The sequence below is a fragment of the Microcebus murinus genome, chromosome 1, assembly GCF_040939455.1.
Source record: "Microcebus murinus isolate Inina chromosome 1, M.murinus_Inina_mat1.0, whole genome shotgun sequence".
NCBI lineage: Eukaryota > Metazoa > Chordata > Mammalia > Primates > Cheirogaleidae > Microcebus > Microcebus murinus.
The window spans coordinates 131,699,356-131,725,908 of record NC_134104.1 but is presented as its reverse complement, the minus strand read 5'-3'; the positions used below and the strand labels follow the sequence as shown (position 1 = coordinate 131,725,908).

Sequence of the window (26,553 nt, the reverse complement as noted above, 5' to 3'; positions counted from 1 at the left end):
AATGGAAAAAGTTAGAATTTAACTAGTGAGCCTTGACACTAAAATATTCCTATTTTTATTTTCTTTATTAAAAAAGGGGGAAAATTTTCTGAAATTGCAGTATAGCTAAATGTTTTAGTCTGCTTGGACTGCTATAACTAAGAACCGTGGACTGGGAAACTTATAAACAATAGGAATTTATTTCTCATAATTCTAGAGGCTGAAAGTCTGAGAGCAGGATGCCAGCATGGTCAGGTCCTGGTGAGGGCCCTCTTCTGGGTTGCATACTGCCAACTTCTCATTGTATCTTCACGTTTTTGAAAGCCAGCTAGCTAGCTCTCTGGCCTCTTCTTATAAGGGCACTAATCCCATTCGTGAGGGCTCCATAGTATTTATGACCTAATTACCTTCCAAAAGCTCTGCCTTCTCACATCATCACACTGGGGGTTAGGAATTTAACATACAAATTTTGGGGGGACAAAAAAGATTCAGTCTACAGTATTAAATTACTCATACTTGGTTAATTTTCTTTATTAATGATGTTCATTGTTACATGTGCTGGCGATTATAATGCATGATTTTAACTGACACAAAGAAGAAATAGCTGCTCAAATGCCAAGCCAATGTAGTAATCATTTGTAAGAAATACTTAGATTCTTAAAATAGTGGGGATAATTTTATATGTAGATCGATAGTATGTTTAACTACAGTCTTTTAGTGGCTTGCATTATATGCTGTGATTCATCTTTGTGAGTCATGATTAACAACATGACCTATTTGTACATATTTAGTTTTTGAGAACTGGGTAACAATAGGTGATATATTTCAGTGATATCATTAAGATTCAAGAGCCGCTACAAAGGCGGGTCCTTGGAATAACATTTCATTAATTGCCCACATAGTTTTCAATCAGTAGCTAACCCCTAATTATTCTGAAAGTTCATCCTTGAGCATGCATTCCTTAAAATAACATTTATCATTTTTTTTCACATTGCAAAAGGAATATGTATTCATGATAGAAACTATAGAGAACATGGAGAAGCAAAAAGAATTAAATAAAAATCATGGGCAAGTTTTTCTCATGAAGATTACTCAACCTGTTTACATTTTGATAAATAGCCTTTCAGTCTTTTTTGATGTGTAAATATATATATATATTTTTTTCTTTTGCAAAAATAGGACCATAGTATAGATACCATTTTGTAATTTGCTTGTTCCCCCAACATTATTTCATAAACATCTCTCTTTCAGATATATATTTTATCGGTATTCACATTCTCTGAAGTTCTCCAGACATTTTTATCAACATTATCTTAGATTATGAGAATATATTATGGTAACTTGAAGGTTGTATTCCTTAAGTTCTTGGCTGCAAATAACAGTAGATGACTGGCTAAATTTCACCAAAAAAGGAGTTTACTGAAAAGTATTGTCAGCTCCCGAATGGAGGAAAGTAGGGGCAGGGGAGAGGGTGGGGAGAAAATGGGCCAACCTGGTTCAGAAAACGGAAAACAAATGCCTACTACAATGAAACACTAGAATTTTCTGCCTAAATATCTGTACATTTAAAAATGAGGCCTGCCTGCTTGACTCTTCAGAATCTATTGCATTCACTTAGATTTGGAGCTAAGAGAAAATAGGTATGGGCTGGAGGCCAAAATGGTAAAAGATTAACAACCCAGACACTGATATAAATCGGAAGGACTCATGCAGCTCAGGACCAGAGGGGTTATTATATAATGAGACTAGCATACTAAAGATCCCTGGGCTTGCTGCGCTGAGATCACATGTAGGACAGGCAGGTTTGCCTTTTTCACTTATTGCTGTTTATGGAGCACACATTTTTGTTATTTATTTGAATGATGGGAAATGACCACAGTGGGCTGCCCTGAGGACTGTGAGAGTCAGCTGGGAACAGAGGCCGGACGCCCCGAATGTGAAACGCTGAGTGTGTGTGGACGTGGAACAACTGCGGAGGTGAGCCCAGGACGTGCAGGAATCCTAAAGATTTAAGGGCTGTGCTATATCATAGTGGCAAATCAAGCCCTTTCATCCCTCTCTCCCCCTTCTCCCTCCCCTAAATTGCTAAATCTGTGACCATGTGTTAATCTGACTGATATAACAGCTTGAAACTAGGCCATTTGAAATATAGGATGACTTGTTGGGGATAAGCGAGAAAATATGCCATTTTGAAAAGCCGTCTTCTACTCAAATCATTGCATAATGGCATTCCGCAGCATTAAAAATGACATGGAGAAGAAATAGAGCTTCGAGAATAGAATTGCTCTTAGCTTTCTTTAGCGTTCTGAGGAGGTTTCACAGAATGTACCCTTGGTTAATTCGGTAAAACTAGATCTCCAGCGACTGTTCCAACTGGGAGAGGCTGGTCTGTGTATAGCACTAGGTGGACTCTTCGTGGTGACACAAAACAATTCTTTGTTGTCCTCTACTCCCCCAACCCCCAAAAGAAAAAGCCCTAGTGGTGTTTGATTCTTAAAAGGTGACATTGCTGAGAAAATTAATGACCCAGTACATGCAACTTTATTTTTTTTCATCCTTGTCTTTTCTCAGAAAATAAGGAGGCAAAGGGTTGGCAAGGGGAGGAAGGGTCAAGGAATGGGAAGTAAAAGGAGAAAGGAAAAGGAGGGAACACCTATCTGTTAGAACCTACCAGTCCTAGTTACTTCACACATATCTTCTCAGTTAATTCTCTCAACCACTCTGTGAGTGACTGTATTAGTATTTCCATCTTACAGAGGAGTTAGCTGAGGCACAGAGAGGATAGGAGATTTGCCCACAACCACAGATGCTAAGTAGAAAAACCATATTCAAACTAATTTCTTCCACTTAATACTTTTTTCATCATAATACTTGAGGGTAAGGAAAAGGAAAGAAGTAAAGGACCTTGCATTGATGGGGAGAGGGGAGAAGGAAAACAAGGCGAGTTTATGACATTTGTTAATGTTGACATCTGTGTTGGTAGTTGATTACAATATAGTATGTAATACAAAAATTATGCAAGTGTGATTTAAATGTAAAGAACTGATTATGAACTCAATTTAAAGACATAGTAGCTAACCACTAATTAATAAGAAAGCTCCGTCTGTTCCTTACATATCCATGTTCTTTGCATTATCAGGAGCATTTTTGTGATAATTCATTCCAATGTATGGCAAGTTTTGTAAATGGCTCTATCTATTGTCCAATCATTCATCCATCCATTTTTTCTCATATGTATACCTACTATATATATTAACATACACATACACAAATATACACTAAGGGTTTTTCTTAGAGCATCTTTAGGTTTTTACATTATTTACAGTAATATGACATTTTCTTATTATAAAAATATTTGCTCATTGAATGAAAATTTTAAAATGTGATGAAAATAAAAATCACCCAAATCTTATAAATCAGTGGAAATGGCTATTGGCATTTTGTTCTATTTCCCTCTATTCTAAACTGCGTATGTATAGAAAAATATTTTCTATTGAGATAATTATAGATATACAGGATGTTACAAAAATAGCAGAGTTGTTCTGTGTATACTTCACCCAGTTATACCCAATGGTTATAATTTATATTACTATAGTACAATATCAGAAGCCAGGAAACTGCCATTAGTACAATGGATGTATATATAATAGTTTTATGTCATTTTTATCACGTGTGTATTTGTGTAACTAGCACCATAATATATTAAAAATTGGGATCATTCTGTACAATTTGCTTTATAATGTTTTTCTTTTAACAATATACCATATTAAGAATGTGTTTCAATACAATTATTATCTCTCGTAAAATGGTAACATTTTTATGTCTGTCTAGTATTCCATTGTATAGACATAAGTCTTTGTGTGTGCATCTCTGATAATTTCTTTAAAGTAAATAGAAAAAAAGTGGAATTAGGCGGTCCTGGCTATGGACATTGTAAAGATTATTTACCATATACTACCCCTGGAATTGCCCCTGGAAATGTATTGGTTTCTACTCATGTGACCAAAGTGAATGATGATGTCCATTAACCAGTGACTTAGCCAACATGGCTGTTAGCATTAAAAAAAAATCAATACGTATTTGATAGGTGAAAAATATTGTATTGTGCTTTAATTCACATATATTTAATTTCTAGTAAGGGTGAATACTTTTTATGTTTGTTGAACATTTATATGTCTTTTTATAAATTTTTTCTTCCTATACGTTACCCCAATTTTTCTATCGGGCATATTTTTCCTTTATTTATTTATAAATGTCTTTTATGTGTGAAGGATAGTATCCTATTGTCCCATATGTAGTGACATTTTTTGTATGTTTGTTCCAGTTTGTTGTTCGGTTTTAAATTTTGTTTATAAAGATTCTTCTTAGTAGAAGTTAAGAATTTTTGTGTTGTCAAACTTATCAATCTTTTTAAAGTAGTTTCTGCCTTTGGAGAGCCCTTTTCTACATTGAAATAATTAGGTTATATTTTCTTTTTTTCTTTTAGGATTTCTTTTTTATATTAACTCTTTAAACCATCTGCTATCTATTTTAGTGTATAGGTAAGCATCTAATTTGATTTTATTCTTACTTGTTAGCTATCCCACCAACAGTTATTAAAAATAAAGCCCTTTTCATTAATTTGAAATATCTTATTTATCATATATTGAAGTCACATGTATACTGCACAAAGGGTAGAAAGTGGATTTGAACTCCTTCATACATTTACTCATTCATTCATTCACTCCTTCATTCTTCCATTCACTCATTCCACAAACATTTGTTTGGTACCCACTGTGTACTTTAGATGCAGTGGTTAAAATAGTGTACAAGATGGACAAGGTGTCCTCATAGGACTTTCTTTCAGGATTGGGTTGGGGAGTGGAAAAAGGTTATAGCAAATAAATAAAAAAGGATGGAAATTTTAGGTAGAAGTTCTGTAAGAAAGAGAAACTATGACTGCTTCTCATGACCTCATATCCTACTGCAAGTCACCACAATCTCTTGCTTGGATTATTGCAGTGGTTTTTTAGCCAGGCTCCTTGATTCAGTGCTTTCTTTTTTATGGTCTATTCTCCATCAGGATTGTCAGACAGTCCTTCTAAAACAAATCAGATCATATCACTCCTCTCCTCTAAAGCCTCCATGTCTCCCTCTTCATTATCTATTGTTAGGTAACAAATTATCGCAAGTTAGTGGTTTAAAACAATACACATTTGTTATCCCACAGTTTCAGTGGGTCAGGAGTTGGGAATAATTGGCTGTCCTCTTAGACTCTATCTGCCATCCCTCACCCCACATCACTGAGATAAGGAGGCAAAGCCCTTAAATGGCCCTGGAAGCTTCAGTAATCCACCCCCTGTCCTTCACATCTCTCTGAACCCAGCTCCCTTTCCCCATCTTCTCCCTCTTTGGGGTCCCTTCACTGCAGCCCAGCGGCCCCTCCGATGTCCTCAAACTGGCCAGGCGCACACTGGCCTGGGTGCTGTTCTCACTGCATGGAGCATTCTTCCTACCCACCGCTCTGACTCCCTTGCCTCCTTCAACTCTTTGTTAAAGTCAATTCTCAGTGTTCATGTACTGCCACCCCTCATATAATGATGCAAACCTCTTCTCCCCACCCATGCTCCTGCACTCCCCATCTCCCTTACTCTGCTCTCTATTTTCTTTCTTCCACAGCACGACTGCTTGTGACATGTTACATTTGCTGTGGTTATTACTTACTGTCTGTCTCACCCCTCTAGAAAGTAACCTCCGTTAAACTCCATGAGGGCAAGAGTCTTTGTTTTCTTCATGACATGTGCTCAGCACCCAAAACAGTACCTGGTGCAAAGCAATGTTTAATAAATATAGAATGAATGAACAGGGTTGGAAACTACTTAATGAAGAGGTGGAGGTGAGGACATTTGAGCCAAGTTCTGAATGATAGGAGGTCTCCTCGGAAAAGATATAGGGGAAGATCATTTTGGGCAGATAATTTAAAGAGAATTTATACAGAAGCTCTTCTGAGCACTTTTCAAACATTAATTCATTTAATCCTCTAACAATCATATGATACAGGTACAGTTATTATTCCTATGATACAGATGAGGAAACTGAGGCACAGGGGAATTAAGTAACTTACCTGAGTATCGTAGCTAATATTTAAACAGGCAGGCAAGAAGCTGCACCATATGAAGCCAGAGTCTGCACACTTAACCACTATGCTACCTTTTAAGGCATAGCCAGTACAAAGGGCCTGAGGCTGGGGCAAACTTGGGGTTTTGGAAGGATGGCAGCAAGACCAGTGTGGCTGGTGTTTATTTAGAGATGAGAAACATGATCACAGGAACAGAGTCCATGGAGGTAGGCAAAGGTGAGAATGGAGAGGCTCTTTCAACCTGGGGAAAAGAGGAGGTATAGATGATTCCCATTGCTGGAGGCTTTCAATAGTAGGGATGGGATCTGTTTTAGGTTTTAAAATTAATTTCTCTGGATCATGGATGGAGAAGGAACTTTATGAGGGTGAAGAAGGAGGAAAATTAAAAAATATCCTCAAAAACAATTCTGTTTCCTAGGGATATATTTTTTATATAGTTATATTAGTTTATATACACCTCTTGGATTCCATGTTTTATTAATTAATGGAATGTCTTTATATTTTTATTATATTATTTTTTGTATAGTGAGCTTTAATTTCTGAAAATGCAGAGGACACAACATTGGAGTTTTTGAGACGACAAACAGAAAGGAATCATGTGCACTGATGTCAAGCTACAACCAATCTGTAATAGCCTGGCTCATTTTCAAAATTCAATCTTATTTTTTTAACAGCTTTATTGAGGCATAATTTACACACCATAAACTTCATCTAGTTTAAGTGAATAACTTTATGGGTTTTAGCATATTTACAGGATTGTGGAACCATTATCACATTCTAATTTTAGAACATGCCCATCACACCAATAAGAAACTTCATACCGATTAGCAGTCACTTCCCATTCTCCTCTCAGCCTTGGCAACCATTAATCTACTTTCTGTCTTTATGAATTTAGCTTTTCTGAACATTTTGTGTAAATGGAATCATACAGTATGTGATTGTTCATGTCCAGTTTCTTTCACTTAGCATAATGTTTTTGAGGCTCATCCAAGTGTTAGTATGTATAAGTACCTCATTGCTTTTTATTGCTTAATAGTATTCCATTGTATGGTTATGCTGTTTTATGTTTTGCTTCTTGTTCAACAGTTGATGGACATGTGAGTTATTTCTACTTTTGGCTGTTATAAATAAGGCTGCTTTAGACATTCTTGTATAAGTCTTTGTGTGGACATATGTTTTAATTTCTCTTGGGTGAACATTTCTTTTGGGAGGAATGCAATTGCTGGTATTTTTTTGGGTAAATCTATATTTACATTAATTTTCAGTCTTATAAACCAGAACAACTTACACTATGACTTTATTTTGATGAATTGTCATCCCCAAATTATTTTGATTATCTTGCTATTAGATATAGATTTATAAAATTAGCTCTTGTGGTATACTTGAAATTTTAGCCTACTTAATAAGGAATGTCTTTGCATTTCATGTTTTAAAATATGGAGACATAATTTCTGTGTGCTCATAGATTTTTCTCTTGGTCCTCAATTTGTGATTTGATTAAAAGTGTCCTTAAAATGAAGATGTTCTCTAAATTTTTGTTTTAGCATGCATAACATATGGAGTTATTTCTCTGTCTTTAAAATTTTCTGTAGAACAGGAGGTTTGAAAATCATGGAGTGAATATCTTTCTTCTTTGTTATTTTAGGTGCTGACATTTTTAATTCAATTTAGCAGTGGCCTTATATTTTTAAAGTTAATGAAGTGGATTTCAGGTTCAGTTAGCAGTAATTTAAGATGACAATTCAATCATTAGTGAAACTAATTATTAAATGGAAAACTCACTGTAATACTCAAGCTCATAATGAAATAAAACCTTAGGTCCACAGTTTTGCTATTCAAAAACTGTGAGCTGGTTGGTGTGTAGCTCTTTTAACAAAGCAGCACAATAGTAAGGTTGAGAGATGGCAGTCTTGTACATGATATTATTTTCAGTGGACTGACATTAAATATTTAGATTCATTTCTAGTCATGGTTTTATTTAGCTAAATCACAGCACATAAAGAACTTTGTTTCATAGTATCTCCAGCAGTGTTTCTAAAAGGAAATGTATTCATTATGTTTATCCCTGTGACAGGTATAGTAATTACCATGTTTATGCAATAAAAACAAAATAGGAATGATGCTATTATGAATACTTTTATAGCTTTATTTTGGTAAGCAAGTGTATGCATTTCTTTTGGTATATACCTGAAGCAAACTTGCTGGATCATAAAAAATGTGGTGTTTAACTTTGATAGTTAAACCATTTTGAGAGCCAAATCATTTTCCAAAGTGTTTGAACTACCTGCTAATCCTACCAGCAGTGCTTGAGAGTGTCTGTGATTCTATCTTATTTGAATAGGTAGAACTGGCAACAGTGCATGTCTATCAAGAGTAAAATGGAAGAATAAGTGGTGATGTCCTAGTCAATTTGGTCTATAGTCAGCTACTATAACAAAAATATTAATACCTAGATTGACTGGCTTTAACAACAGTTATTTGCTTCTCACAGTTTTGGAGTCCATGAAGTCCAAGATTAAGGTACTAGAAGATTTGGTGTCTAGGAAAGTTCCATTTCCTGGTTCATAGATGTCTTCTCACTGCATCTTCACATGGCAGAAGGGGTGAGGGAGCTCTTTGGAATCTCTTTTATAAGGGAGCTAATCCCATTCATCAACATTCTGTGTTCATGACCTATTCACCTCTCAAAGGCCTCTCCTCCTAATAACGTCACATTTTTCCATGGTAGAAATTGGGTTGGGATTTTAACATGTGACTTTTAGGAGGCACAAACAGTCTATAACATGTGGTATATGTATACATTGGAATACCACATAAGAATGAATATGAACTATACTGTTCTGGTAACAACATGAGTGAACCTCAAAGATACAATGTTAAAGAATAAAATATACTATATGACCTCTATTTTTATAAAGTTCAAAGAAGACAAAATTAAGCTGTGGTGTCAGAAGTCAGATAGTGGTTAATTTTGGGGAGTAAAGGGAGCTAGTCATTGGGAAGGGGCACTAGTCATTCTGAGCACTGGTAATGTTCTGTTCCTTCACCTGGATTTCTTCACTTTGTGGTATTTCTTTGAGCTGTGTACTTAATGATCTATATACCTTCTGAATGCATGCTAAACTTCAATAAGAAGTAAAAGACAAACAGGCATTAACTTAAAAAAAATGCTAATTTTATCTTCTTTTGATTTTAATTATAACATTGATTTGGACTTAAACAGAATCATGAAAGTAAAATTTATTTTAAAAATCTCTTTTATAACCAATAAAATTCTTTAATCTATACTTGGAATTTCCTACCCTAACAGAGTATTTTTTGCCCTTTATTTTTGTGGTTTTTTTTCCTATGGCTGTCTTTGTATTTTTGTTCCTTTTCCAAAACCTTAACATTCTGCTGTCTTATAATACATTTTAATTTCTGACAATGTTACTCTTGAATTTGTTTCAAAACAATTTTAACTTTTTCCTAATATAATTATTTAGTAAATTTTCAAAAAACTAACCAGGATTTTGATTTGGATTACTTTAAGCACACAGGTTAACCTAGGAGTCACTGATATCTTTATACATTATATTTTTTTCATCCGGGTCTATGATGCCTTTCCTTTTATTTAAGTCTTTTCTCATGTCATGGAGTATTTATAAATTTTTCTTTTAAAAACTCAGTTATGACCACATAATTAATATAGGAATACATTCTTGTTAAAAAATTAAAGCGTTACAAATCAGTCTGTAATCCCAAATTCAGATATACCTTTTTCCATAGGGCTATCCATAGTTATGAATTTGGAGTGTTTCTCTTCAAACTTTTCTTTGTATCTACATATGTGTAAATATACCCAGAGAAGACATGGTATCTTGATTTTTTTATGACTTTGTTTACATAGATACTGTCATACAATCTGTATTTTTTGGTGTGTGTGTGTGTGCGCTTGTGTGTTTTGTCTCCCCCCTGTCCCCCTGCCAACAATATGACTTAGAGATATTTCCATGCTAGGACATTAGAATTCCCTCATTCTTTTAAATTGCTGATTAGTATGCACTAGCATGCATGTATTATGGGTGGTTTATCTATTCCACTGATGGACATATAGATTGTTTCAATTTTTTGTGATTATAAATAATGCTAAACTACATCTACAAATTCATAATTTATTAATGTACAGGAAATAGGAAGTGTCACAAGGTCCAGACATGCCCTCCCACTGTCACTTTCTGTCTGTGTATATCCAACATCAAAAGCCAAATTATTTGAATGTCAGCTAATCTAAGGTTTTAGAAAATACACTACATGGCAGTCCATTTTTTTATACTTCCAGGTTTTTCTCTAAGTAGATTTTGAGATGTGGAATTGGTCAAAGGGTATGTGCCTATTAAATCTTAATAAATACTGCTTAGTCTTCTCTACAAATATTTTTCCTAATCGGCATTTCCATTAAGAATGTATAAAAGTATCCATCTATACTTCATATATTAAAAACGATGGGATGGTAAAAATGAATGATTACTGCTCTCATGGACATTACAATTGAATGTGATCAAGTATATGAATTGTTGTAATATAAGGCAATAAAGCTAATGCCTTAAAAGTAGCTGAACTTGTAGAAGTAATAGCTTATAGTGCATGGCAATGGGAAGAGGTATTTACCCTACTTCCAGGATGTCTTGGTGAATTCTTCCCAGCTGAAATGGCAGGCTCATAATAAACACAATTTGTTGGCTCACTGAATGCATTCACTTTTTGGAAATAGTTTCACAATAACCAAATGCACAGAACCTGAGGTAAAAAAAACAAAAGCAAAAAAACACAAGAACAAAAAAACCCATTTATTAATGCACAGGAAAAAAGAAGTGCCAGAGGGTCCAGACATGCTCTCCCACTGTCACTTTCTGTGCACGTATATCTGACATTGAAAGCCAAATTATCCTTTGAATGTCAACTAATGTAGGGTTTTAGAAAGTATACTACATGGAAGTCCATTTTTCATGTAGCCTCTGGGTAGCCTTTCAATTGGGAAAACCAATTTATAATCCTGATCAATGAGCATGGAATGAGAGAGGAAAGAGTGGGGTTAGTTGTAGGAGTTACCAACTCCACAATATGGGATTTACCTTCCTATGGTCAGAGAGGAAGTCTCCTAGGCAAAGACACCTTAGCTCTTGGACACTACTGGAATGGGTCCAGCCAATATTTGTACCTAGCATTCTCTCTTTCCTGGACTTTCAAAAATGGATAATTCTCTTGATGGGTACATTATTTGCCATTATAATCAAGTATTATTCTCTGGGAGCGATCTGTGTTATTTAATTCCAATAACAAAATCAATAATTACAGTCAGTTATGTTTATTTAGGGCTTATGATGTGTCAGGCACAGTTCCAAGGGCTTTAAATACATTGACTCATTTAATCCTCTTTAAAGTGTCTTTCTCTATCTCCATTTTTGTCCATCACAGTTAATTTGATAGTTTATCTGTTTGAGGGAGCAAACTCATTAATTTTATTTTTATGTTATTAAAGTAACCCCGTGATACAGGCACAATATATGGAAACATGATTAAAATACCGCAAGAATTCTAAGTAGGAAGAGATTCTTTCTGATTAGGTAAATAAGGGAAACTTCTCATGAAGGAAGAAAAAGAGTTTTAAAGTATGAGTAGAATTTTTATTGGCAGAGGTAGAAGAAAATTCCAACTTTTTAATAACAATTTTCTTCCTTAAAAGGTTAAGTTTCATTTACCAAGACAGTTTGCTTACATGAAATACCTCACTTTCTTAATAATGTCTGATAAAAGAGATATGTTTTATTAATATAAAGAATTTGTTGTGGGGTGGGGTGGGTTCAAAGAGAATATGGATGTTTTCCTATAAAATTTTTGTCTGATTTAACTAAGTGGACATAAAATAAAATTGTCACTGGCTTCATAAGCCTTTTTTCTTCTAATTACATTTTTCACATATTTGTACAATTTATATCTTATTGAATATGAGACTCAAGAGATTTTCTTAAAATCCAGGAGGGGAAATTAGGATGTATTGCCCTTGATTGCAGCATTTGTTATTTTCGAGGCAAAAAGCATTGGTGGTCACTTATAAATTGTGAGTCTGACCTACATTGCAGAACTAGCAAATTTCCCTGGGAACCTGATCAATAACACACTGTTAAAAAAGGACCTTGCTAACAGCCTTTCCTTAGAAAGAGCTAAGGTTGACAGTCAAGAAAACAATTTGTTCAATTTCATCTATTCTCCTAGAATTCCCATCAGGTAAAATTGCTCCCTATTTCATAGTCACAAAGGCATTTTATTTAAAATAATCATGTTGATTTCATTGCATTTTTAATATAAAAGTTATACATAGAAACGTCTGGGTAATTATGGTAGCAGGCTAGTTGTGTCTGATACCCCTTCTCCCAACTTGCACAGAAAAGATCCAATTTGGCAATGGAAGGGGAAGCTGAAGGAAAAACAGCAAGTCAAATTTTGGATAAAATTTCTAGTAACTATTCATTGGTGAAGATGGATTGAGAATCTTATTATTGGACTACACACCACCTGCCCATTTTTTACTCCTCACTGTGTAAAGCAGCTCAAAGATAATAGAAAGAATTTTAAGTCAACCCCTATTTTAAAGGTAGCTATCCTCTTAGGATTCTCAACCCTGGCACTATTGACATTTGGGATCTGATAATTTGTTGTCATAGGGGGGCTGACCTGTGTGTTATGGGATATTTAGCAGCATCCTAGTCTCTACCCACTAGATGCCGGTAGTACTCCCATCCTCACCCCTAGTTGTGACAATCAAAAATGTCTCCAGGCATTGCCACATAGTCCTTGAGGAACAGAATGACCCCCAGTTTATAACCACAGCCCTAAATGACTGGAGTAACTAGAGTCTGGAGCTTTTTTTTTGGTCCCATCTCTCTTTTGTCACCCTTGGACCCTCTCTTCTCACTTTTTATGACATGAAGTCAAGAGGAACCGATTGTAATGCCCTGCAAATTGGGGTACTTTATGCCCCCCAAAATTTAAGAAAGAGTATTAGGACTAAAATTCAATAGTGCTAGAAGTTGAAGTAATGGTTACCTTTGAAGGAGGAGATATCAGAGAAGGGCCATAACACAGACCTCTCCAGTGATAGAAATGTTATACATCTTGATCTATGTGGTGGTTACATATGTGTGTTAAAATTCACAGAGTGGAACTGTTCAGCTGGGTGCACTTGACTAAATTAAAGTTTTATCTCAATTAATAGCAATAAATAAAGAAAGGCTCAGGAGAAAGAGAAACAAACACAGGGTATATTAGAAGGAAAAAGACAAAGGACCTAAAGATGAATAGGAAGAACGTATCTCTTAAAAGATACAAATATGTAAGAATACATGTGCTTGTATCATGGAGTTCAGTCTGGGAAGGCTAAGGGATTCTTGTGTAGCCCATACCAGTGGTCCTCCATAATCCCTAAGAAGCAAAGGGAAAATTAGTATTAAAAGCTGGGGCTGTTATTCAACATATTCCAGAATCTTGGAACTATTTCAGCACTATACGAGGATAATGGATCTGCTTGAAAAATGTAATAGATGGTCCATCCAAGTTGTGCCAGCAGAAACAGCCTCCACATGCTCACTAGAAAGTTGGGGGGTGGGGGGAGAAGCTCCATCCCAGCCACTTATCTGTCTCCTTGAATGCAAGGATCACATGTTAACCAGTGTTCTGTGCAGCTCTTCTACTGCATAGGCACTACTTTTTAAGGCAGAGAGTTCTTTGCTCCCCATCCCCATAGTGACACCAATTCTTCTACTTCTAAATCTGGAGGCAATATCACAAAACGCTATGGTTGGGGGAGGGTGCAAGGGGCCAGTAATGGCTCATTGTTTTGGGGAATGAAGTTCACACAAGTAGGGCATTGTATCCAGAGTAGTAACAGTGAGCAGGAGCTATGCACTGGGTCAGGCTTGATGTGTGTATCGAGCAGTCAGAATTCCAGAATGAGTCAGTGTTACAGTGGCAGATCTGGCATGTGAATCACCTATCATCTATGTAACAATGGTGTGCACACTACGTTTCATGACAATTCCTCTGGTCTCCACTTCTAATCAGGTTTCCACCTCTAATGCTTCCCTGCGTAGTGATTTGGAGGCTGCCACTGCTGTCAAAGCATCGGTATGCCCAGAGTGGTCAGTGCATTGGCACGAGTTCACAGGTTCTGGCAGGTCCGTATTTTGAATGTGATCATTCTGTCCAGAGTGGTAAGTGTGTCTGAAATGGTTAGTGTGTTGAGTGTAATTAATCTCTTAGGCCTTGTGTGTTTGTTCAGGCCAATGGGGTCTGCACTATTTTTTTGTAGTTCTCTATCCTCTCCTCTAAGCCTAGATGAAATCTAGCATTTTTAGGAGGGAAAGTGGTCTGAGGACATACATGGCTGGGATCTGGGGATGGCCTATGGCCAAGAGGCAAATACTCGTGGGAGGAAATCTGGCATCGGGATTTGGGTTCTGGCACTCTGGGATATGGGTTCTCACTGCTCCAGAACTGTTTCCCTGGGTTGGCTGTTCAGCCTCTGAAATAGCTATTTTCTCCCCTTAAAGAAGGTGGAACCATACTTACCCTGCCCCATCCTAGCTCTGGCCACACTCCACCAGGGATATTCAACATTCCATGAGACTGGCTGGTTATATCTTGTCCAAACTTCAGCCTGGGACCCAGAAGGCCTGGGCAGCAGGATTTCTTTCCCCTTAGCCCTTTCTCCAGTCTCTCACTATCACCCAACACTGCCAAGAACTAAAAGACCCCCTGACAATGGCCTCAACATACCTCACCTCCTGGCTTTCTGTAGTAAAAGCCATTATTCATTGATTCGCTCATTTTTTAGTTGATGCATTCATTCAGCAGACTTTTATTTAGCATCTATTGTGTTCTAGGTATTACTTTATGGGTGAGAACTATAGCAGCTCATGAAGTAGACAACATCCTTATTCTCTTAGAGCTTATTTCTCAATGGAGAAAACAGACTAAGTGAATAAACAATCAAACAAGTATATATTAGTCAGTGGTGTAAGTAAAATCAGAACATGACATATTGACTGGGGTGGGTATAAGGAATACTGAGAAGGTATAGTTTTTGCCTATGTAAATGAGAGTGCCAAAGACCTAGGAAAGTCTTAAAATAACCCCAAGGTTATTAAATACAGTGGAGGATTGATGGTCTACTGGCATTCATTTCTCCCTTGTTCCTTCCTAAACAAACCACTTCCCAAGTGTCTGAGTATCTCAGGAAAGGCTGCGTGACCCAGCTTCAAAGCTTGGCCCTGGTTAATATCACCCAGTCATTGTAACACCATCCTTTTGTCAGTGATTGGTCTAAGAATCTGGGCATAAGACAATCAGCACATAGTATTTTCCTGTTGACAAGGATTGGTTCAGGAATGGGCACATGATCTAAATGGCTAATGGGTACATGAGCCAATGAGATATGAGGGCAGTTTTCTGGAAATGCCTGGGAAGTTTTCTGCTCTTAACAGGAAGAGATGGTCTCCCCCACTAGGTGTGAACAAGGAAGCAAGCAGATCTAGTTGTTCCTGGCGGCTGGCCTATGACCAACAGGCAAATACTTGTGAGAGGAAATCTGGCGCTGGGGTAGCTGAGTGTAAAGAAGGAAATTGTCTGGTTGTTGAGGAAGTCAGTGAACCTCTAGACTAACTGATTTTGAAAGCCTGCTCGTGGGCACTCAGCATTCTGGTGCAGGCCACAGCTTGTTTATGCACAGAGCGGGCCAGAGAGCCCCCGGGAACAACCTTAAACCAGTGACAGACAGGAGATGATGGACAGCTACCTCAGCTTACTTGTTCCTTGCTTGAGACAACTCTGAGCATGTTATGTGACAGAGAAGCCCTCCCCACATAGGGAACATTTACACTGAGCTGTGAATAACAACAAGAAGTCATCTGTGAGCAGAGTGTTCACAGCTGCAGCAACAAGTTGGCACAGACCCTAATGTGGTATTTGTTTTGGCATGTCCCGAATCAGAAAAAAAGGAGGACAAGTATGGCTGGCCCCCGGTTAGCAAAAGCTGCAGTTCTAGAACCAGGGAGTCTGGTAAAGTCCTTTTCCTCATCTTGCTTGCAGTTTGGCCTGGAGCAAGTTATTTAATCCTTTGGAGGCTTAGGTTTCTCATCTCTAAATGAGCTTAGTAGTAGCACCCATATGACAGGTTTATAATGAAAATCAAATGAGCTCATGAAAGTGAAGTGTTTATCACAGTCCCTGGCCCACAGTAGTTATTCTCTCATCTAGATTAGGTTTGTTTGCCTAATGTTCAATTTGCTATGGATTTTATGTCTTTTCAGGGTCATTGTCGGAATGAGCAGAATAAAATTATACCCAGCTGAACCTTGGAACAATGAAGTACAAACCACCACTGATAAACCCTGAGGAACCATAGCTAAGCTTTTTTTTTTTTTTTTTTTTTTAATAGAGAGATTATCCAGATCTATTCAGAGCTCTAGTTGCCCCCAGAGTTTATCTCTTTGCCACAAAATCTGGAAGCATGTCTTAAAATCTGGCAAAATGTGAGATAAGTGTATCCTCTCAGTAAGAACATATCTCCTTTCCTGTAGCAGCGTCTGCTGGAAACTATCAAAAGATAATCTGTCAGAATCCATGAAGATTGTGGCCCGCAATAAACACTTTGGCCAATTTGTCCATCAAACAAGATTAAAAACATACTGCAGACATGTTATTGAGAAAAGCTGGACGTGCTAATACGGTTCCACTGGAACACACGTAATTAATTACCTGATAGACCTTGACATATATATTGTGGGCTGCTTTGAAAGCCTGTCTCCAGACCATGAACTCTAATGGGATATTATTACTGCAGGGGAAAATCCTGAAGTAGCTCTTACATTGAGGGCCATTGCAAATACTACTGCCTTTTAGCTCATCTCAGCCTGACAAGAAGCACTGCAAAATTGCGTATGTTAATTGCACAGACAAATCTGTGCAGTGATTCCAGAGCTTATCTGCAAGAGGGAAAGATTCCACCCAGGACAGTTTTAGCAGTGCGTTATTGTAAATCCACAGAGAAAGCCATTGGGTTTAATGATGTGTATTTGCTTACAACAACAAAGACCAAGAAAATGTGTGTCACCTCACCTTTTGGTAGTGCTAGTTCCTTTAGAACTTTCTGTCAGAGCACTCTAATGAAATATTAATAATAGAAAGTGCTGTGTTATTTATCTAGGGCAAGTAATATTTTCCCTACCTTTGGTAAGCTCTTAAAGTAATCAAACTCTTCTATATTTAGTCAAAAGCTATTTAGTGACCATTTCTGTCTGCCGTCATATACTAATTTTCTATAATTAAATACTGTTTAAAATGAAATGGAGAGGAGGAGTCAGTTCCTAGCTTTGATACTTATTCATCCTTTTACATTAATAATAATAGTAATAATGATAGCTAATATTTATGACAGCTTACCAGGTCCCAAGCATTATGTTTAGTTAGTACTTAACTGATAATCATTTCATTTAATATTTTCAAAAAGCCTTTGGGAGGGAGATGTGTTATCATTATATCTTTTTTATAGTTCAGAAATAGAGACTTGAAAAGGTTAAGATACTTGTTGAAGGTCATACTCTTAGTTAGATGACTTGGTTGTATTTCAAACTTGGGCTGCCTGACCTTGTATTCACTGTGCATTTTGCCTCTTCTTGGGCTGATTTCCTCCTTGATATTTGTCTTCCTCTCCTAGGTAACTGGGGAGTCCATGGCTCTGCCCAGACTGTTTCCAGACTTGGTGTGGGAGTGAGCGGGGCTGGCTCACAGCTGAGGACGGGGAGCACAGTGTGAGTGGGGCCAGGGCTGCAGGCCGTGGGAGGGCTGGGCAGGAAGCAGGGGAGGTCTGATGTGCCCAGTCCCAGCCCAGTGATCCAAAGTGAAGGGTCAGCTGCAGAGGACCTACAAGACTAAGCAAGAGAGTTGGGAGATAGACTGGAAAAACTACCAGAGTCTGGGGGGGATGCTAGCAATGGGAACTTATTGGAGGATGTTCAGGACAAAGGATGTTGGTGGGGGTGGAGCCGCAAAAGTGACAAGTGCATTCCTGCCATTGATGAAACGGAGGTGATAACAATATCACTTGTACATGGATCTCTCTAAGATCAAGCAAAATAGCCTATGTGCAAAGTACTGTGCAAACTCTAAGGAAGAGTTTTTATTACGAAGGGTTTTTTTTGTGTGTGTTTACACACATAGTAAAGTGAATCTGTGCATCTGTGTTCCTCCCACGGCAGCCTGACCTAGGACACCTCAGCTGGGTTTAGACTAGAAGGAAAGTAGAAGATCGTTTTGCCAAACAAACAGATTAGGTGACTTTCTAGCTTTGTCACATGTTCTGAGGGGAGGCTATTCAAGTGTATCAAGAGAATCAACACCATTGCAATATGATGCTCTAATGTTACAGCTTCTAGGTGATAATATGTGGTATGTTGACAGACTGAGTACAGGGTATAAAATACATGTGGTGGATTTTATTGTGTAGCTGCTGATCAGCATTGGTTAGTGGCAAAGGGAATCTCCAGGGTTTGTGAGTGCTGTCCCCTATCCTAGGAGGAAAGACAGCGGGGCGGGTCGTGGGGTCACATAGAACACACTATTGGGTTTCTGTTCCACTCCTGCAGCCCAGAGAGCTGAAATTAGCACCCTGGGGAGGCAGCTGGTGTCACAAGGCAGCTACAGGGAATGCATCCAACAGGGTGGTAAGGCTTGTGCCTGATTTGGCTGGCAGCAGAACCAAGAAGGGGGTGGTGGGCAGAGGCACAGCTGTTACCTCGCAAGAAGGCCTGGCAAGCAGTGAACCAGAAGTACAAAGCTGGAGGCTTTGTAGCCTCACCAACACCAGGAAGAAGCTGTGCAAAGACATTTCTCTGCTGGAAATGCCCTTGGCTCCTGCTGCATACCATTTACTGCAGGCAGAGTAGGAAATAGACATTTACATCAACCCGTCTCTGGATCATAATCTGAGAGGAGGATTCCAAGGACAGTCAGGAGAAATAAGTAAACCTAGTCTTTCAGTTTGTGAAGGAAACACTAAGCTAGAGTAAGCCTTGCCTTATTCTAGGATGAGTAGGAAAAACCCAGAGGTGCTAATGAAAAGATTCTGAAGCAGAAAAAATGGAGAACACCCAATTCAGGATGTAGAGAAAAAGGACAGAGTGAAAATAATAACAGAAAGCTGAGGAGCAGAGTGTAGTCATTAAACAGAGATAATTGAGGTTTCTAAATAGGAGACCATAGCAAAAAGGATGACAATGACATTCAAATACGTAGTAGAAGAAAACCTGCCTATGCTGTGGGACATCTGAGTCTGTGTGTAGAAGTAGCTAATCTATCTATATTAATGAAAAAATTCAGACATATCCTGATGATATTTTTAAATTTCAAATACTTCCAAAACATTCATTCAGGGAGCAAATCAAGTGGCCTGCTAAGGGTGTGTGTGTGTGGGATCGTATTTCCCTCTGTATCCTCTCAACAACATTACAATTTAGAAAACATAGATTATAGGGATAGATGGGGAAAAGATTTGGCATAGGAGTGGCACAAGAATTTTATTCCAGTAAAGTTATATCTATATATGAAAAACTTTTCATTTATGAAAGGGTAAGTAAAATAGCTAACAAAAAAATTCCCTGGGGAAAAAAATGGCTCAAAAGTGAGTTCTAGCTGGCCTAGAGATAGAGAACTCAATGATGGGAAAATCAGTTTACAAAAGGGCTTGCACTAAGCACAAGTTGTGCATAAATTTAAAGAATTGTAAATAGGGTTTTAAACCAAAGGAAAATGTCAGGAACAGATTTTGAAAGAAACATACCTAATAATAAAATTGGCAGGGTTGGTTATGTGTGGTTGTCCAAAGTACTTAACACACAGTACATGGTTATAAATATTTGCTGAATGAGGATAGGGCTTTCATCATATATGTAAAAAGAAGTTGAAGAAATGGGGATGGCCAGTACTTAGAAGAAGCTAAGTCATTTCCTCCTTCCAAGGGTAAAGCAGAAAATTTAAGAGAGTAAAGTGGGAGTTTTGTTCCCTTTCTGCTTAAGAAACATATTTTTTTGTTATTGCCGACCAGAATTCAAGTTCATTATTTCCTTGTGGTAATAATTATTGCAGTAATAATTATTATATAGTACAATGGGGCTTGGTAGATTCTCCGAGCAAGTAACTTTTAGGTCATGTATGTAAGAAGTGATGGATATGCTGAGGGAAGACAGGTGCCTTTTACCATATAACAGTAGCCCCATGTCAACAGGCCTAAAGGGACAATGGGCCTCTCCTGGTTTCTGTCAGCTGTGAAATCTAACTCCAAAATGCCACATTCTTCCCTCACCTCCATATTAGTATGATTGACTCTTTCTTAATTTTTCACTTTATTCTCTTGGACTTACATGACTCATTGAATTAAGTTAGCCAGGATTTTCATTTATAGAGAATCGATTGCAGTGATTCATAAGCACAATTCTTTTAAGGCAACTATTTAACAATGAGCCAGCACAATGTTGGCTTTTATAGGTGTCAGCATCTGAAGCTCACTGTTGGGCTGAGCTGTTTCCCCATCTAGAAACAGAGTCTGCTTTAAGACTGCAGGAGACTTAGTTGAAGAATAGATAATGGTTTTGTGTTGTAAATAACACCAAAGTTGTCTGATTCTAGCTATGTTAGAGTGAGTGGAACACTAGCAAGGACGGTTAGAGCAGTTTGTGCCAGAAACCCTGGAATGAATGAGATCTGTTCTGGATTAGGGATTGAGGCCAAGACAGATCCAGGACATTCTAAATAGATAGGCTTATTCTGGATTTGAGTCATTGCAGAATCAATTTTATCACAAATCCTGGTGATGGTAGTATTTCTACCCATGGCCTGATCATAACACACATTTTGGATCATCTTTTAGATAATAAGATGTTCTCTAATTTGGGTGTGAAGTCGAGAGAAAGTATGTATCTTTGCTTTGGGAAATAAGTTTCATAAAGTATCAAGGGTGGATGATTTACTTCTCTCCTGAATTTGACCTTGGCTCATAAAAAATATGGCAGTGGGTTGGGGATTTCCTGGGAATTTCTTTGCCCTGCTCTAAATGTGTCAAAGACATGCAGGCCTGTTCTGTATCCTCCATTGTCTGTTGTATCCACAGAACATTTAATTCTGTTTGAAGAATGCTGAAGCTGGATTATTTTTCCTGCATATTATCTATTTTGTCAATTGTCAGGGATGAATTTTAGACCACTTTTTCCAAGTATAAACATGTGCTAGAAAATGCAAACTCATTTCAATACTAGTAGAAATTAGTATAATACAACTACGGGTTGGCTGCAACATATGATATAATGTGTTTTGAAGCCAAATGAAAATATTTTTATATTATTCATTTCTTTATTGTCAGTGCCTTTATTAAGTGAATAATTTTGACTTTATATTACTACTGCTTAATAGGTAAAATAAAGCACAAACACATGAAGCAGAATTATCCTTTACAAAGATTTCAAATGAAAAGTTTATGTCTGTGTAATTTTAATTCTGATTTATTATATTTTTAATGTTGCTATGACCTAAGAGTTTACAGAATATTCTCACTAACATATATGTATGTATGTGTGTATGTGTGTGTGTATATATATATATATATATATATATATATATATATAAAATATATACGTATATCTTTGAAATATCACCTGGTTTGATTCTGTTATATTAGCACCCAAAGAAACTTAATTTATCATGTATCCCTGGTCCTATTGCAGGTGAATAGTTCATGTAGTGGCAAGGCTGCTAAAAGGAAGAAAAATCGTCAGCTAGTCAATCTGCTAGCTCGTTCTTGGTGCTACTGATGTACATTAGAGTGGTTGGTGGTGGGGTATAAGGAAAAAGGAGACTTAGGTCATAAAAGCAGGGGAGAGAAGAGTCAATGCAGGAAGGTGAGGAGTGGGCAAGGGAAGAATTTTCAGTGGGGGAGGCTGAGGAAGACATGAGAGACACTAAGAGTTTGAGGGCTGGAGGATGGATTTTAAGAAGTGTTGGGGGTCTGTGCCGGATACCCTTTGGCATTCGTTCAGAGTTTCCATTAGGGTTGGAATTTCTCTCTTTGCTTTAGGCTGCTGGTTAGTGTTTCCTCAAGCGGAGCCTGCTCTCACGGAACTTACACATCAGGAGGGGAGCTGGCAGGAACCAGATGACCGCCAGAATACCATTCATCCATTCAAAAACTATTTGTTAAGCATCTACAACGTGCTAGGCAATATTTTAAGTTCTTGGGATTCCGATCCATTAGTAAAACAAACAGATAACATTATCCCTGCCTGTAGTGGCTTTATACTGTGCCAACCTTTCTAAGCTGGAACTGCATTTCCCAGAATTTCCTTCTGTAGAAGGTTGAGGGTTAGGGATGGCCACAAGAGAAATTTGCATATGCTCTGGAAGGCAGGGGCAAAGCAGCAGCCAGGGCAGCAGGCTGATCTGCTGGACCATGTGCTGGGGGTGACCTGCCTGTCCTGCTGGATCTCCCCCTGCTGCTTCTCTGAGGCCTGGGCCTGGTGCAGGGCAACTCCATGGAAAAGGAACCAGCTTCTCCTGGAGGTTCCCTATAGCCGTGAAGCTGGTGTCGCTGAGAGGAAGATTAGGTTCCAGTTTGTCTGCAGTTATCCTTGTATACTCTGCTTTGCCCCTGCTGGAATGGTTGACTTATGGTGACTTCAGGCAACAGCCCATACAGCCTGCCCTACCTGCCCCTCAAACCACATGGTAACCAATCCCTACCATAAATCCTTTACTGTCTCTCTCATAGTGCTTCTGCTGCTCTGACTGAGCCCTGACAGATATGCTGCCCTTGCAGAGTTTACATTCTAGACAGACAGTAGACAGTTGAATAAATACGGTAAGTAAATTGTAAGTATGCTTAAAAGTGAAAGGAGCTATGGAAAAAAAGAAAATTACAGAAGGGAAGGTAAGGGGGCTTAGCTGCCATGCAGGGTGGGGTAGGATGCAGGGTCCTGCATTAACTAGGGTGGCCATGATGGCCCTTACTGAGAAGGAAAGATCTGGACACATACCTGAAGGAGGGGAGGGGTTGGCCCAGGGAAAATGTGCATGGGCAGTGGGAGCAGAGAACACACTGGAGTGTGCCAGGAGCTCCAGGGAGCCCTGTGTGACTGGAAAGGAGACAGCAAGGAGGAGGGCAGGAGTCAGGCTGCAACTGTGGCAGGATCTGATCTGCACCGCAGGGGTTGGCAAACTGTGGCCTGTGGGCCACTTCTAGCCCCTCCGCCTGTTTTTGTGCAGAAAGTCTTACTGGAACATGGCCATACTTCATTTACATATAGACTATGGCTATTCTCCCACTGTAATGGCAGAGTTGATGGTCATGATGGGGACCTTATGGCCTATGTGACCTGATATATTCACTGAAAAATTTGCCAACCCCTGGCATAGAGCCTTGGAGGTTTTGGCTTTTGCTCTGAATGAGATGGGAGCCACCTTAGGGTTCTGAGCATGGAAATAACAGGATTGGCTTTATCTTGTGTGAGAATTACTCCTGTTGCTGTTTTGAGAACAGCGTGCAGGGAGATGGGATAGAAGCAGAGAGATTCATTAGGAAGCTCTTGCAACAATCCAAGCAAGAGATGATAGGGGCTTGCAGTGTGGGTGGTGAGAGCTGGTCAGATTCTTATTATCTTTTTAAGGTTGAGCCAACCTGACAGATTGGATTTGGGGTACGAGAAACATAGAGGAGTCAATAAACGTATAATTACAACCTGTCTTAAGTGCTGGTATAAAAGAATTCCTTAGAGGTATCTCAGGGACCAGTGGAGATGGAAGAGGTGCCAATCTTCCTCCTCACTGGAGTAGCTCTGTTTTATGTATTGGGCTGTCTGCAAATATAGTTGTTCTCAACTTTGCAGATCAGAATCATCTGGGAAGCTTTTGAAAGGTACTGATGCCTGGGTCCCACCCCTCCAAATTCTTCTCCAATTGCTTTGGGTTTTGGCCTGAGTGTTAGGATTCATAAAAGCTCCCCAGGTGATATTTTCATCAGCCAAAGTTGAGAACCACTGCTCTAATATTTTTTTCTTTCTTTTTAAAAATGTAAGCAACACTTTAGTCCTGCTTTTCCAGTACTTTATTAGCAAAGTCCTAGATTGTTGTCATTTTCATTTGCTTGCTTTCATTCTTCTCCTTTTTTTGTCTCTTTTTTGAGACAAGATCTTGCTATGTTGCCCAGGCTGGTCTCACATTCCTGGGCTCAAGTGATCCTCCTGCCTCAGCCTCCTTGGTAGCTGGGATTATAGCTACCGTGCCTGGCTAGTATTTTCTTTGAATAAACTTTCCATGCTTTTTGTATGACGGACAAGGGCTGATTTCAGATCTAGAAATGTGTGGTAGAATTTGTCTTTTTAATTTTTATCTTCTCAGCACCTTCATAATAGCTCCTTAATTTCTTCTGAAGGAATTTCTTCTGACCTTTGTTCATAGCCTTAGTGGTAGAAGCGTCTGTCCTCTTACCAATTAAGGTGATCTTCTTGGATCTTTTTTTCTCCCTTCCCCTGGTATAGGCAGATGGCATCTATTAGATGGGAGCCGAAGCAGCTGGACACACAAATGTGAATGTTGGAGATGGTTGCAAGTGACGTCGTAGGAATGTACTATTATAGTTCTGCCTGGGATTGTCCCACCATGAAATGATTGCTGAGTTGTTTCCTACTTCTCAGCCTTCAGAACCGCCTTGGTCTTTTCAATCCATTCCTGAGCCTGGTGCTCTGGCTTCCTGTCGATTCTGTCAGTCTTCCTCCCTCTACTCTCTATCGTGTTGACAAATTAGGTGCCCTGTCTGTTGCTGAAGTTAGCTATAGCATGTAATCAAGAAACCTATTGAATCAGAATGCCTGGGTGGCATTCTTTGCTCTATTTGCATCCTGACAATATTCCAGTCTACTCATTTGGCAACTGTGGACTGCGATTTCTTTGTTGGAAAAGAGCAAACAAGAATAACAATCTATTGAGCTGTGCTTATTCAATAGGGAACAGACAGATATGAATTGGTGCCAGCACTTCTGAAGGTTATAACAATCATTTATAACACTAGCAGAGCTGTTGATAATAACAACAATTTATTAATCATCTACTTCTTGAAAGTCAAAAATTTGATTTACTATTTCTACAGATGCCAAGTATTTGGTTAGAAAATGTTATATACGTAAAATCCAGACTAAAATTGGTAGGTCTCAATCCTGGGGCATGTTTTAGATCTCCGAAGGAAAAGGAGTTTGTGTCCTCCAGGAAGCAGACACCAAGACAGAATTAGAACTGTAAGAGATTTATTGTAGTAAATACTTGTGAAAGATAAAGGAAAAGATGACAGAAGCAGTAGGAGAGAACCTTCAGACCATCCTGCAGGTTGGAACACTGTGAAAGGGGCAGTAAGAAGGACTTGTAGAAGAACCTCACATTGCAATGCAGCTCTGAGAAAGTCTAGACCAGGCTGATGGGGAGATTTGGTGCAAAAATTTCCAATCAGAAAAGCCTTGTGTTGGATAGGAATCTCCCAACTCTAGTAGCCCTGTGAGCTCAGTCATTGGCTGGGAGGAGACTGAGAAAAGGGTGGCCTCAATGTGTATCCTGGGATGGATCCCCAAGATGCAGCATGTGAAGGCACTAAGCTAACTACATTCTTTGTAGCAAGTTCTCTCTAAAAATGTTTGCATGCTATAGCCCCATAGAGACCACAGAAAACCACAGGAGGCAAGGGAGGAGGAATTTGCTTTTCAAAAATCAAGGTCACCCTCCCCTACCTGCCAAGACCATTATTGAAGATCACATAGCATATGAAAACTGAATATATGGGGAGAGGGTTATTTGTGTATGTTATCATTGTGGTTTTTGTGTGTGGAAGTCTTAGTAGGAAGTCTTTCTATTTGTTGTTTGGGAAGGGTGAGACTTCATGAAACAAGAATGCATTTTGCTTCCCCTAGGGAAGGGTCAGAGGTGGGCTGCTTGGGAGAACAGGCATTATGGCTCTAAGAACTAGGTCCTTGGGGAAGAGTAAGTGCATTCTGAAAGATCTAGATCCTATCTCTTCTTGCCTACTCGAGTTATGGTCATTCTGTTCTCTCCTCTCTTTCATGTACCATATATTGTTCCTTCTCTACTGAGTAAGTCCTATCATTATGGAAACATTTTCTTTAAGAATTTCCTCTAGTCCCAAATTCCTCTCCAATCACCTTCCTATTATTCTGCCCCTATTCAAGGGCAAGCACATGGATTGTCTCCTCTTCCTTTACATCCATTCATCCTTTGCCCCACATTAATCTGACTTCACTCTCACCTCTCCTCAGGAGTTCCATACGTCAAGGGCAAGTGACTTCGTGGAGCAAACCCAGTAGCCAGTTCTCTGTTTT

General features: G+C 38.6%; 1 long non-coding RNA gene across 1 annotated transcript in view; it reads left to right on the top strand.

Moving 5' to 3' along the window:
* Positions 1 to 1,744: 1,744 nt before the first annotated feature.
* The window catches only part of LOC142861120 (uncharacterized), a 42,666-nt gene continuing 17,857 nt past the window's right edge, over positions 1,745 to 26,553 (top strand). The window contains exon 1 of the long non-coding RNA XR_012912500.1: positions 1,745 to 1,956. This is a non-coding gene — a long non-coding RNA (uncharacterized LOC142861120). The remainder of the gene's footprint in view (positions 1,957 to 26,553) is intronic.